The sequence below is a fragment of the Bos javanicus genome, chromosome 27 (genome assembly GCF_032452875.1).
Source record: "Bos javanicus breed banteng chromosome 27, ARS-OSU_banteng_1.0, whole genome shotgun sequence".
NCBI lineage: Eukaryota > Metazoa > Chordata > Mammalia > Artiodactyla > Bovidae > Bos > Bos javanicus.
In genome coordinates this window covers 32,980,893-32,994,865 of record NC_083894.1, presented here as the reverse complement: position 1 = coordinate 32,994,865, position 13,973 = coordinate 32,980,893, and the positions used below count along the sequence as shown (strand labels likewise).

Here is a 13,973-nt window from a genome sequence, read left to right as displayed (position 1 = left end):
TGAACACCCAGGACTGGTCTCCTTTAGGATGGACTGGTTAGATCTCCTTGCAGTCCAAGGGACTCTCAAGAGTCTTCTCCAGCACCACAGTTTAAAAGCATCAATTCTTCGGCACTCAGCTTTCTTCACAGTCCAACTCTCACATCGATACATGACCACTAGAAAAACCATAGCCTTGACTAGACGGACCTTTGTTGGCAAAGTAATATCTCTGCTTTTTAATATGCTGTCCAGGTTGGTCATAACTTTCCTTCCAAGGAGTAAGCGTCTTTTAATTTCATGGCTGCAATCACCATCTGCAGTGATTTTGGAGCCCCCCAAAATAAAGTCTGACACTGTTTCCTCATCTATTTGCCATGAAGAGATGGGACCAGATGCCATGATCTTAGTTTTCTGAATGTTGAGCTTTAAGCCAACTTTTTCACTCTCCTCTTTCACTTTCATCAAGAGGCTTTTTAGTTCCTCTTCACTTTCTGCCATAAGGGTGGTGTCATCTGCTAACTCTTCTTTGAAAGTGAAAGAAAGTGAAAGTGAAGTCGCTCAGTCGTGTCCGACTCTTTGCCACCTCATGGACTGTAGCCCACCAGGCTCCTCCGTCCATGGGATTCTCCAGGCAAGAATATTGGAGTGGGTTGCCATTTCCTTCTCCAGGGGATCTTGGCTCCTCACAGGGTCTTGTACTTGTATCTTCCAGCTAGATTATAAGTTCCCTGAGGGTGGAGACAGGGTCTTCCTTCAGCATCCCAGTCACTTCGGTGCTGAGTAAAAACAGACAGCAGCACAGTGGATCCAGAGCCAACATCCAGACCTCGTGTCTCCCAGTCTGCAGCCTTCACTGGTCGACAGCATCACACCGGGACCTTTCTAATTTAGCCACTGAAGTTATTGTGTTCGTGGAAGAGAGAGTCCACGTAATTACAGTCTTCTGTACTTGGAAAGCATTTTACACAGGGAAGATGGCAAGCTGGGGGTGTTGGACAGATTTAGGACGCAGGAAAAGGAAAGTGTAGGTTTTCCAGACATGGCTGCTGGGGACTGGCCTATTTCCAACCTCCTCTCTCACCATCTCCTGGGGGATTGCACTGGGTGAGTTTGTGTTGAGAGGTTTCATTGTATGTTAAGTCCACAAGTGGGCTGCCTGGATCCTCGTGCCCACCTCGTAAGTGAGGGTCTCCTGTCGACCCTGTCACTGCAACCGCACCTCCAACACACACAGGTGGACACAGGCTTGGCCAGTTTCCTGATTGATCCTATCAGAACTTAAAAGCGTTTCCTCTCCAAGTTCAGTGATAGAACTGGGCCCCACATACTTAATGGAAGTTTTGTTAATAGTTCACATGTAACAAATGTTTCCTTAACAGTTAAGTGAATGAATAAGAGAAATGGAAATGCTGGGGTTTATCAGCCGGAGGAATGGGACTTAGCTTGCAGATAAGAGAGTTAAATTAGTTATCATTTAAGAATTTCCTGACTAAACTTTGGAATGATCTATGAACGGAAGCGGTGGGGTTTCTTTCTCAGGAGACTTTTACCAGGTCTGGGTTATTTACTTACGGCCCTGCCTACAACCGTAACTAAATGATGACCTAATATTGCTGAGAAGGGCGTGGAAACTCACTCCGGTATCTTGTCTGGAGAATTCCACGGACGAGGGAGCCTGGTGGGCTACATCCATGGGGTTGCAAAGAGTCAGTCATGACTGAGAGGGACATAATATTTCCAAAAACTCCTTAAGAGGCCTGTGATTTTTATGACTCTATACCCAACATAACCACAGGTAGGTCTGTGTTTAAAAATCCATTAAAAAAAAAACCAACTTGCAGTATAGAGGAGTGGCAAAGTGCAGATACTCCATGGTGAAATTGTGTGTGTTTAAATCCTGCGCCCCCTCCTCTCCCCGGCCTCCTATTAGCTTTGGGACCTTGGGAAAATGACTTCATCTGTGCCTCAGTTTCTTCATCTGTAAAATGGGGGTTAGCTTTACAGGACTATTGTGAGGATTAAATGACAAACCGAGAAAAGCATGTACAACCACCCTTGCCCCATTTTAAGTGTCCAATAAGCATTAGCTCTTGCTGGTTTAAATAAGAACTTTCCTTAATGCATTCTTGTCTGTGAATTCAGATTATTATTATAATTAAAACATTTTTAATTTGCCTGCATTGGGTCTTAGTTGCAGCCGCATGTGGGACCTTCATTTCAGCTGGCAGCTCAGTAGTTTCGGAGTGAGGGCTCAGTTGTCCTGAGGCACATGGGATCTTACTTCCCTCACCAGGGATTGAACTAGCATCCCCTGCATTGGAAGCGTGGATTCTAAACCACTGGACCACCAGAGAAGTCCTGGATTCAGATTATTAATATGACGGAAAGTGAGAGAAGGATGAGCTCTAAGGTCTATGGTTTTGAATTGTAACTAGATGAAGGCTTAACAGAGGAAGTGATAAGGGATTCCAAACTGATACCTCCATAAATGTTTACAATACAGTTTTCATGAAGCATGACTGAATGTTTTCCACATACCAGGCCCTGTGCCTTTCCTATTTTATAGTCTTCAGCTTAGCCCTTTGAGTTCAACTCTATTTTAGAGAAGGATGTTGAAGCTTGGAGAAGTTAAAGGAGTGTCCAAATCACAAAGCTTTTAAGTTGCCAAGGCCAGATTCAAATGAAGTGAAAGTGTTAGTCACTCAGTCGTGTCTGATTCTTGGCGACCCCATGGACTATAGCCCTCCAGGCTCCTCTGTCCATGGAATTCTCTTGGCAAGAATACTGGAGTCGGTTGCCATTCCCTTCAGTTGCCATTCAGGAGATCTTCCTGATCCAGGGATCCAACCTGGGTCTACTTCATTGCAGGTGGATTCTTTACCTTCAGAGCCACCAGTGAAGCCCATAAATTCAAACGACCCCAAGTCTATTTCTTCATTAGAGCAGATGAATTAGAAAATAATGATGCAACTTAAAACACATACATACACACTTACCACGTTTATTTCAGATGTAACTTTGCAGGAATGTAGATCAGTGGTCAGATATTGTGGAACTTTAAGTTGGGCTGGTTCATTTTGGAAGTTGAAGCAGGATTTTGAAAAAACATGCTCACCTCAACTATCCACGTCCCCCAATCTCTGGATAGCTGTTTAGTCCTCCAACAAGTTAATTGTTGATGAAGGTGCCACTCCAACAATGGAAGAGACGCCTTCTTTCCACATTAGAACCCTTTTCATCAATAACTGGGTTAGCCCTGGAGCAACCAGGCAGCTCTGAAAATCTTTGGCTTCAGTTCATCTATATCACAAGAGTGGAACTTGCTGGAAAAAGTTTTGTTTTTTTTTTAATTTTGATTTTTCTTCTTTAGCTAATGCTCTAAACAGAGAATAGAGGTCATCTTTTAGGACATTTGATCCCAGTAAGATTTTGGTTGGGGAAAAGGAGTGAAGAACTGCAACCTTAGTTATTACGAGGGCTACTCAGAACTTTTCCAGCTGGCAAACCTAGGGCTGGTGTCTTGGGACAACAAAAGGATATTTGCTTGGGGCTAATGACATTTCTTCAAGGGAGTTCTGTAAAAGGATCAAAGAGAAATCACGAAAACAAAATTGAGTTGGAAGTCCCCTAGAGATCATTTTGTGACTGTGTTTTTACAGCGTTATTGAGGTATAATTGACATACAATAAAATGCACATAAAACATGTAGTTTGATGTTCTGACATCCATACATACTTGCAAAACCATGACGACAGTTAAGATAATGAACGCATGCATCACACCCTCAGTTTCCTCATGCCCTGTGCAATCTTTCTCTCCCAGCCCTCTCCATGACCCCTGATTCCCAAGCCAACTCATCTCCTTGTTATTCTAGCTTAGTTTGTAGAATTATGTATGTATGGAATCGTGCTGTATGTACTCCTTTTGGAGGGAGGGGGATGTCTAGCTTTTTTTTTTAAACCCAGAATAATTACTTGGAGAGTCATCTAGGTTGTTAACTAGATCAAGAGGTCATTCCCTTTTCATTGCTGTATAATATTCCACAGCACAGTTGTACAGCAGTTTGTTTTAGCCACTCAGCTGTTGATGGACATATATACTGTTGCCTGTGATTTTAATCCAGCCTTTTAATTTCACTCCTGGAAAAACAAAGGGCAAAGGGGAGGATGTCTTCAGAGAGGCGGCTTGATCAATGTCCACAGTGCTTTGGGAGTGATGGAATGCTGAGAAAGGAGTCAGCCACCTGGGAAACTATGCTGGAGGCCTGATGGCCTGAAGTGTGGCTTGGCTTGGTTTGCCTGGGGTGCGCCTTCATTTGAATCTTTGAATCCATAATAATATTAGGAATTTTTAAAAAGACTGTATAGCATTTGTTCTGCATATATTTATCCATGTGTTCAGTCACTAAGTTGTGTCTGACTCTTTTGAGACCCACGGACCGTAGCCGACCAGGCTTCTCTGTCCATGGGATTTCCCAGGCAAGAATACTGGAGTGGGGTGCCATTTCCTTCTCTACGGGATCTTCCCCACCGAGGAATCGAACCCGTGTCTCTTGCATTGGCATGCGGATTCTTTACCACTGAGCCACCAGGGAAGCCCACAGAACTACTGGTGTATATGCTTGGAATGTAGATCTCAGCTCATCTTACTGAAATGAATTCCAAAGAGGGAGATCACTTGTTCTTCAGAAGATGAGACATGGGGAGAGGCTGGGCTGTAAATCTTGGAGGGGAGGACTTTAATGCCACTTAGAAGTCAGGCCTGAAACACCCATGATGTTTGTCAGTTCACATTTTAGTGTTCTTGAGTAAGTGCGCAGGGTGTGGGGGATGAAATATGGCAGGTATTTGATTTAAAAAGCCTGCCCAGATTTAATGTCCTGATAAAATGTATTAAATCTTTTAAGGTTTTAATGAATCTAGTATGTGTTTCATAAATCAGGAACTCTGCTAAGCCGTCTCCTGGTTTAATAAGAGTAAACTCGGAAATTGCTCTGAGCAGAAGCAAAATACATTTATATCACATTGAAAAGTAATAGATTTTTAAGCTGAGGGGGTCTTTCTGGGCCTTTTAAGCTGTTTGCTTATTACATTGCTCCAACTCCTTCAAATATTAAACCCCAGGCAAACACGTGCTTAACCGTATCAAGATGTGAACCAGCACAAAGGTAAAGATTATTTGAAGGAGAGCAGAAAACAAAGCCAGTATTTCCTGATCTGGGGACCTCAGACCAAGCTGCTTTCTGCACCGAAACAGGCTTTGTGTATCTAGGCTTATGGTGGTTGGCTAAAAATCATTAGTAACTGTTATTAAACTTCCTAAGTTCTCTAACTCCTCCATCCTCACCCCAACACATTTGCTGGACTCACCCAGCACATTTGTTGGACTCAAGTGCTAAGTATGTAACACCCTTCTTGGGTTTTACAGCTGTCCAGGGAATGGCTTGTGAAGGTCGCTGGTCAGACTGTCTGTATAGCAGGCGTATAGAAGCCTCTTCTTGTCTCCAACCTAAGGGCCCTGTGGTGCTGCACTTAGTCGCTCAGTCCTGTCCGACCGTTTGCGACCCTGTGGACTGCAGCCTGCCAGGCTCCTCTGTCCGTGGGATTCTCCAGGCAAGAATACTGGAGTGGGTTGCCATGCCCTCCTCCAGGGGATCTCCCCGGCTCAGTAAAGGTTTGCTTTTGTTCCTTTCCCTTCCTTTCTTTCTTGAGTTCCCCCAGCACCCAGGGCTCCAGCTCCAGCAGGGGTGGGGAGAGGGCTCCTGGGGTGGAGTGGGGTGGGTGTAACAGCTGGGTCTCTCTGATCAGGCTGGGATGGGAACCCCCTGGTACCCATTTTGTGGCTGGGGCAGATTCTGGGTGAGATGGTGGTTCCAGGACACTTGCAGGGGGTAGGTGGTGGGGAGGTGGTGTTGGAAGAATGAAGTGGGGGTGGTGGGGCTGGAACATTCCAGAGCACAAAAGCTGGCAGGGCTTGTGAGCTCTGCAGGGGAGGGAGCCGGGCCCCATAAAGCTCAGTGTGGAGAAGCCTGTCCAACCTCATTAGCTGTCACGGGCAACAATACTGATCTGGCAATAAAGGCGATTCCAAACCTGTTGGTCATTAATCACCCGCCTGACAGTTGCGAATGGAAGTGGAAAAACCTCATCCCGACCCCCTCCATCCTCCTCCCACCCTGGCCCAGCTCTGGGGTTTCAGGTTACCTCTCGGTATATATGGGGTTCGCTGCTGGGGGCTGGTCCATCCCCCTCCACTTTTCCAGGGGCCGGGTTCCGCGTGGACAGGCCACAGGTCGGCCAGAGCAGATTCCTGCCCGGGGACCAGGAAGCGAGGAGGTGTAGGGAGGCGCCCCCCACCCCTCCCAGGTCGGCCCCCTGGGATCCAGGCTGGAACTTGGCCAGCAGGAGCGTGGGGTTGGGGAAAGCTTGTCATCAGCGCTCCAGCCTCGTCTTTCCACACCCCCTCGCTCTCCCTGGCACCCCCCCCCCCCTTTCTCTCCCTCCTGCAGCCACCAGGTGCCAACATTATTTCCCCTTCTCTTCCTTTTCTAGTCTTCCCACCCCTTACCCTCCGATCCACCCCTCCCCCCGCCCCAGGCAGATCTCCGCTCGGGAAAAGCTTTCATCTCAATCCTTTACGCCCTGCTCTAAATGTTAGCCCCGTGTCCTTTCCCAGAGTCACATGTATGGTCAAGCCTCGTCCTGAACCGTGGCATTTGGCGACAGGCGACTTGGTTGACAGTGATGGTTTGTGCGTGGGAGGACCGGGCGGGTCTGTCCCGGCGCCCCCTGAAGGCAGCTTGCGGGAATTGCAGCTGAGTCGCCTGGTCGGCGGAGTGGACCGGGAGTGACCAGTTGGGTGGGATAGGTGACGGGCCAGGCCAGGTGAGGACTCGCCAGCTCTGCAAAGTTCCTGGCCTGCTCCTCAATACGCTTGAGCCACGTGACATTTTAGAGCCAGGCGGTGCAACTTTGACTCCATTTCAAAGGACCTAGAGGAAGAGGAGGGCTTCCCTGGTAGCTCAGTGGTAATGAATTCCCCCTGCCAAGCAGGAGACGCAGGTTCGATCCCTTGGTGGGGAAGATCCTCTGGAGCAGGAAATGGCCACCCACGCTGATATTCTTGCTTGGGAAGTCCCATGGGCAGAGGAGCCTGGTGGGCTGTAGTCCAGGGGGTGGCAAAGAGTCCCTGCCCCGCCCCTGCCCCGCCCCCGCCCCCCAGTGACTTGGCAATGGAACAACAACAGGAGAAGGGTGTGAAGAATTAGCTAGGACTTTCTGAAATGATAGCTTGACTTTTTGAATACTTCTTTTGGCTGTTAGGATGGGCAGGCACGAGAGAGAGGAAACTGAATGCTAAAACCCAGGATGGGGAGAAATTATAACATAAGATTGCAAGTGATCTGAATTGATCCTCTAGTTTCCTCATACTTTTCAGACTCCCATGGGCAAAGATTGACCTGGCCTGGCCCACAGTTAGCTGGTACCGTCTGTGCTGCCCACAGCAGAGAATAGCAGCGTCTGTCCCCAGCTGATCCATCCAGACTACTGTGACAGAGATGAATTCCCATGGCCTACTACCAAATGGAACAAAGTGGAAAAGATCAGTTTTTAAGGTCTGTTTCATAATTTTCTTTACATTCCTCTTTCTTTTATTTCCTTCTTTTTTTCCCCCTAATAATATGGTTGTTTTTAATTCTACCTAAACTCCATTACTTTGGCCACCTCATGTGAAGAGTTGACTCATTGGAAAAGACTCTGCTGCTGGGAGGGATTGGGGGCAGGAGGAGAAGGGGACGACAGAGGATGAGATGGCTGGATGGCATCACCGACTTGATGGACGTGGGTTTGAGTGAACTCCGGGAGATGGTGATGGACAGGGAGGCCTGGCGTGCTGCGATTCATGGGGTCACAAATAGTCGGACATGACTGAGCGACTGAACTGAACTGAACATATTAGAATCACTGGGGAGCCTTTAAAAAGTAGTGATGCCTAAGCCACATTGCCTGATACTTTTTTCCCCCTAAACAAGTGACATTAAACTTTTTTTGCCTGTTTGTTTTTGGCTGCACTGCGTCCTCTTTGTTGCCGCTTGAAGGCTTTCTCTGGTTGTGACAAGTGGGGCTGCTCTTCGCTGTGGTGTGAGGGCTTCTCATTGCGGTGGCTTCTCTTGCTGTAGAGCAGAGGCTCTCAGTGCTGAGACTTCAGTAGCTGTGGCATGTGGGCTCAGTCATTGCTGTGCACACGGGCTTAGTTGCCCCGCGGCATGTGGGTTCTTCCCAGACCAGGGATCAAACCCGTGTCCCCTGCATTGGCAGGTGGATTCTTAACCACTGGACCACCGGGGAAGTCCTCTCTGATATTCTTATTGATAACATTGGTCTGGGATGGGGTGCCCCCGTGGAAATACCTTCAGGTGATTAAAATCTCCGGTTGGGCTGAGAACTGTGGGTGTAACAGCTTTACACTCATCATGTCAATTCCCACCGTGAGGTCTTTGCTTTTGAGTTTCCTCTGCCTGGAACACCCTCCTCTTTTCTGTCTGCCTGCTGACCAGCCAGCTGTGGCACTCAAGTCAGCTGCTTCTACTGTGAAGCACAGTCTTATTCGAGAGAGGAAAGCAGCAAAAGATGTGGTCCTAAGCTGGGGAAATAATACACGTCAGTCGCACATAATGTTTCTATGTGAAGATAAATGGTCTAATACCAGAAGTAGGTGCAGTCAGAGCTCAGAGGAGGGAGAAGTCAGGGAGGGCTGGAGCAGCCACAGAAATTTGTGTAGAGGAAGGGGCTGAACTGAGCGCCCGTGGGTGTTGGGGTTTGGGGAAGGAGGCAAGCAGGATAGAGGACTTCAGGCAAAGGGATGACATGAGCGAATGAGTAGAGGCTGAAATGATCTGGGCACGTGCTGGGGACAAGGAGAAGATTTGCTTGACTAGACAGAAAGTTCAGCCCTTCCCCCTCCTTCAGCCTTGCAATCATCCCCACCAGGCTTCCTGGAGCGTCACAGTGGATTCCACTTCATCGGGAGTTGTTTTGTACTGTCTGGTCATTTTCTCTTTCTTCCTTTGCTGTCTTTCAGGCTTTTATTTAAGGGCACTGATCCACGATGGATTTTAGATCGTGTTGGACGCAGCCACGTCCATAGACAGCCCATACTTGTCAAAAGCAGGGATCTACTCCCCCAGTATATCTCTTCCAACTTTGTCGTCTTCAACTGCACACTGTATTTGAAGTTTTTTAAATTCCAAACCCCACCAGAACTAGTTTCGAAGAGCCTCAGACCAGGCCATCTGCGTGCATGCTTCTGACGCACGCCTCTAGTTTTGCCGTATCTGTGTCATCACTCCGAGGTCTCACGTCTAGTAAGAGGGAAGACTTGGCAACAAGGGCTGGGATCTTGGCTTTCTTTGACTCGTGCTGTGCAAGGCATTCTTCTCTTAGCCTCCTGGCTTCTTCGCTTTCCCCTTCTTCATCAGACCCAAAGAGATCACTGTCATCACCATCTTTACTATCTGTAGCTCTGCTGTCTGTGGTGTCTTCCGCACTAGCAGGGCCATACTTGCCCAAAGCTTTCTTCACTCCTGGCAGGCTGACCTTTTCCTTTTCGTAAGATTTGATGTGATTGTGACCTACCACCATAGGTCACGGCACAAGGTGACAGATGATGGGCCCGAGACGGCTTCAGATACTGCCGCGTTGGCTTGTGATGGTATATGTCTCTTGATGTAGATTTTGTCTGCCGTGTAAGTCATTGAGCACCTGGAGGCCGAAGGGGGGTCTCAGGTTTCCATAACCCAAGGTGTGGGCTGACGGGGGCCTGGGCAGCAGCAGAGGAAGAGAGGAGCTCAGTGCCAAGTGCTAAGAAGAAAAAGGACGTTTTGTCAGTTTCATGTGTGTGTCTCTAGCCCCCTCCAACAGATCTGTGAGCAACAGGAAACTGGACCATATTTAAGTTGGGACTTCAGTTCAGTTCAACATATTACATATTAAGTGCCAGTTCTAGGCTTTTGGGATTCAACTAATCCCAAACAGAAGATCTACCTCTTTTGAGCTGAGATTCTGGGCAGGGGTGATACAGATAACAATAAACACTATAAATAATATATATAGGTAAATTACATAGTCTCGTGAAAAGTATAAGTACCAGGGAAAAAAGGAAAAGAACAGGGTAAGAGGAATCAGGAGCGAGCAGGTGAGTGTGTGCATGTGTGTGTTTGTGTGTCAAGTTATTAAATGGAAGGTGTTAAGTGCAAGGTCTGACAAAGCCTCATTGAGAAGGTGACTACCGACCAAAGACTTGAAGGAAATGAGGGGTGTGTCCAAGTGGATCTCAGGGAGAAAAAGAGCCCTAGACAGCAAAAAGATTTCTGTGTTGCAGCAGGCCTGGCCTCTTGAGGAGAAGCACAGAGGCCATATGGATGAGGCCCAGCGTTGGAGGAGGCAGTGATGGGAGAGGAGGCCAGAGAGACAATAGAGATCTGGACCATGTTGGGTCTCAGAAGCCACCCTGTGGGCTTTGGCCCTTGTGGGTTTCAGGCAGATGAGTGACATGATCTGAGTGGTGTTTTTAAAAGCCGTCTTGGGCTGCTGGATTGAAATAGACAATGGGGGTTGGGGATAGAGCGTCGGCAAAGGTATAAGCCAGGAAGTCCATCATGAGATCAGTGTTTCCAGGCATGGCTGAGCCCACGCAAGTGAGTGAAAGAGGACCTTCAAAGCATTCACATGGGAAGGCCGTGCATTATCGTATGTGTGAAGAAGAGCATCATTAGAAGATGCCCACTATTTCGACTGGGCTTCCAGGGTAGCTCAAACGGTAAAGAATCCGCCTGCAGTGCAGGAGACCTGGGTTCGATCCCTGGGTTGGGAAAATCCCCTGGAGAAGGGCATGGCAACCTACTCCAGTATTCTTGCCTGGAGAATCCTATGGACAGAAGAGCCTGGTGGGCTCCAATCCACGGGGTCATAAAGAGTTGGACACAGCTGAGAGACTCTCACAACAGCATTATTTATATTCTTGACCAAACTGAATAAGCCTGACCATCCAGCTTGGCTTCAAGAGACAGTTCTCTCCCTTGGAATTGCCTGGCAGTCCAGTGTTAAGACTGAGCTTCCCCTGCAGGGGGCACAGGTTCGATTCCTGGTTGGGGAACTAAGATCCCACATGCTGCACAGCGCAGCGCCTCTATCCACAAAATAGACATTTGTCTCCCCTAATCAACACACACAACTTTGTTATTGCCTGTAAGGTATGTGATGGGCTTTAAAGATGATTTTAAAAGAGGTTCATGGCATTTCAAGCAAGGTAAGAGAATAGAATAAAATGTATGTCATTCCAAAGTATCCATTTTGAGTGGGACAGTATTTTGATGTCTAAGCCCTGTTAAAACTGTTTAAAAAAAATTCTGTTATAGTATTTCTTCCTCTGTACTCCCCCCTTTTACTGAGCAGGGGCTTGGCACTCAGCGCGCAGTACACTCAGTGAGCACTTGGGGAATGGAATTAAGCCTTGGGCATGCTGGTATGTGCTCATTTGCAAGGCAGTATTAAAAATTCCATTTGAATTTCCAAATCCAGCTAGTTTCAATGGGGCAACGTCTTTTTTTTTCCCTCTTAAAGAGAAGTGAGACTTGCATATTTAAAAGAAGTTCTTTACCTCCACCCCGCCTTCCCTGCCCTCCCCTCCCACCCACCAACGAGAAGCCAAGGTGACCACTTTCTGTTCAGTTTCTTACAAGTCCATTTAAATGAACATGCAGCCAGGGGGGTAATCAGTCTGTCACCCAGTCAGCAACATTGTTGAGTGGTTTCTCTGAGTATTAGTCACCAAGAAAGGATACCAAAGAAATAGAAACCGTCAACTTTGTCCTTGTGTTGCTCCCAATCTGCCAAGGAAACCAGGAACCATGCATGCAATAAGGACATTTACAAAGACACGCTGGTGGGCGATTCCAGGAAGGAGACTCCTTATTGCCAAATGTGCGTGTATCATTGTAAATCCCTCAATAACACGGTGTTCGTTATCCCCGTAATGATCCTCTGAAACAAGATCACGGTGTCCCAGCTGGAAAGAACCCTGCTAAGAACCCATCTCACCCAGACCTCTCCCTCTGGGAGCGGGAAACCCGAGGCCCAGGGATGTGGAATGAGTCACCCTTGGTCACCCAGGCAGCAGGAGGGGCTGGAACCAGGTCTCTGGACTCTCAGCCTTTCCTAAAGTTCAGAATGAGAGGAAGCTTGATGAAGCTGGGAGAAAAGCTTGATTTGGCAGAAGGAGAAAGAACAGGCAGCTAGGGAGAAAAGTGCATAACGGTTTGTCATTTCACAGAGGAGGGGTCCAGGCGGGGAAGATGTACTGGTTCATCTGAGGGATGTGGAAGGGGAAGGGGTTCACAGCAGGGGGACCCCTCGGTTCAGAGTCACAAGAACATTAGCTCTTGATTATTATTTGCTGAGGCTGACCCTTCCACAGCTGAGGAGGCGGTTGGAGAGGTCAGGAGTGCCAGACGGAACGAAGGCCAGCCAGGCGGTAATGACACGGCACAGGCCTCAGTGATACATGGGATTTTTCAGCTGGGGTGTTTCAGTCCCAACCACTGAGCTGGAACAAAGACCCCAGACCAGGGACACCCAAGGGAGAGATTCACCTACTCCTGTGACCCACACACTTCAGCTCACAGCGGGGATCAGATGGGGGTGAGCCTTGCAAAGCCATCCAGCTGGGACCTTCCCATTGTAGCATAGCCTGAAAACCGAGTCTGTCTGGCTGTCCATTTCAGGTCCCTGCTTCAAATGGAAAAAAAGCAGCAGGACTTATGCTGGTGATTCTCTGCAGTGTTCTGGCCGTGGTTCACTGGGCCGCGGCGGGTGAGACGAGGGTGAGGTGGGAATCTGGGTTTTTTACGATGAGTAGCCCTGTGAACAGCCCTGCCAGGGGAGTTGTTGCTGCTGCCCTGAAAATAGTTTAATCAATACTGTCTTTCTAGATTCCATATGTATACATTAATATACAATTAATGTATTAATTAATACTTATTAGTTAATAAATAATGTTTAATTAATATACAAAAAATCTTTATTATCCTCTTTCCGACTTACTTCACTCTAATACGCTCTAGGTTCATCCACCTCATTAGAACTGACCCAAATGCATTCCTTTTTATGGCTGAGTAATATTCCATTGCATACACGTACCACAGCTTCTTTATCCATTCATCGGTCATGATGGACATCTAGGCTGCTTCTGTGTCCTTGTTATTGTAAACAGTGCTACAAGGAACACTGGGATACATGTGTCTTCTGCAATCCCACTACTAGGCACATACTCTATGTTTGGGTTTTCTGGCCCCGAGGCACATGGGATCGTAGCTTCCCGACCAGGAATCGAACCTGCAGTCCCTGAGTGGAAGGTGGAATCTTAACCACTGGACCACCAGGGCAGTCCCAGGGCCCACATTCTGAGGAGCAAGCCTTTCAAAGGGAATCCATGTGAGTCCAACTTTTTAAAACCCTCTCCTGGAGAACGGGCTTCCCAGCTCTTTCTACCTGAGGGCTGCCATCTTTCAGAGTACGAGTACTTTGCATATTCTCCGCCTTTTCTAGACATTTCCAGCCCTTCCTCTGAACCGACCTCTCCTCTGAAGGCTGGTGGCCCTGAGCATCTGCGCTGCTCCTTTGGCTTCAGCATCCGTGGGCCACAGTTGTCCTATACTTGTTATTTCCCCAACTCGACTGCAGCTACCTGGGTCTCCCCCTCCCTTCCTCTGTCTCGGTGGAGCCAGGATTCCATGAGTAACGAAGCCCTGACTTGATCTGCCCTCTTGGAGCCTGGAACTTCTCTCCTGTGCCCTTTGTCACCTTGCTCAGTGGCCCCAAGAATCCTTGGTGGGCGCCATCTCTCTGTCCCTGTTGCCCAGGACTCTGTTTCTAGAACAATTGGATGGAGTGTGTTCCTCTCCTAAGAGAGGGCTGAGTTCCGGAATGGGGGTA

General features: G+C 48.0%; 1 pseudogene; it reads right to left on the bottom strand.

The window, feature by feature from the left end:
* Positions 1–9,097: 9,097 nt before the first annotated feature.
* On the bottom strand, positions 9,098–13,702 carry LOC133239989 (elongation factor 1-beta-like; annotated as a pseudogene).
* Positions 13,703–13,973: the final 271 nt, after the last annotated feature.